We start from the raw sequence: 1187 nt of genomic DNA on the forward strand, positions 1-1187 counted from the left end.
CAAAAAAAAGTTCTTTTGATGTTGAGATGACCTCCTACATGTCTCAAACCATAAGCTGAACTACATGCCAAAATCTTTTTTTTTTTTTTTTCCTTTCTTGTTCAAGTTCTCTGATTGTTGCAGGTCAGGATGGGTTCAACAATTTTTAATTCACGTACTTGATATTGCTATGAGGGGGACGCTGCTGGAAAGGAGCCTGTGGTTTCTCTGCATAGTTGGGAAAGATGCTATGACATTTGTGTAACTTTTAGTAGTGCTTTTTTTGTTTTGTTTTGTTTTTATCTGAAAAGTTAAATAATTTGTATCCCATGCCCATTTTACCTTCAACATTTGCTAAGGAGAGAAAAAAATGCTTGTGCCGAGATCCATATGGATGGTTACCTCAATACTGTCACCCTCAACACAGATTTAACTGAATGGTAAAATAAGTACAGTAATGTTTCTGGACCAAAAAGCTAAATGAATAGTGTTCTTTTATAAAAAGGGTTAATACTGTCGACGTGAAGGGTTACTCTGACTGTAACAGTGTTTGTTGTTGCACAGCAGAGAACACTTCTCGATTTTTAATTTGTCTTTTCCTTTCCACATTTTCAGGACTTGAGAATAAAAATAATCACATTAACCAGTCAAGACATTGAGTGATCTCATCTAAGCTTATATATATATATTTCAATAAGTGTATATATATTTCAGTGTATAAACAAATAGTCAATGCTGTGCTGCCAATTTGAATAAGTTTGTACATCAATCTATCCAAACGATATTGACATAGTTTGTTTTGACTCTCGTGTGTTGGTAGAAATCTTGTTTCTAAGAATGTCCGCCTTGTTTTAAGTAACATTTGTTAGATTTGCAAGTGTGGCATTGGCAGATATTCCACTTTTTTTATTTTTTATTTGTACATTATTGTTGTCCCGATACTGATACAATAAATATAGTTTGATACTCAGCCTCTTGAATTATATATATCACCTTCCATTGTGTGGAGCTGCTATAAAATCAATATTTTTAGCTACACAATTAGAATGTTTTGAAATATTTATAACTTGGGTGTAAATGAACATGCAGGCATTAAAAGGTTAAAAGGAGGACGGCTGGTTGCTTAATGAAATGGTCATCTCTAACCCAGGAGGTGGTTTTTATCTGCGGTTACTGTCTTATATAACCAGAGGTGCAAATAAACGATC

Source organism: Larimichthys crocea, chromosome XVIII (assembly GCF_000972845.2).
Source record: "Larimichthys crocea isolate SSNF chromosome XVIII, L_crocea_2.0, whole genome shotgun sequence".
Lineage (NCBI taxonomy): Eukaryota > Metazoa > Chordata > Actinopteri > Sciaenidae > Larimichthys > Larimichthys crocea.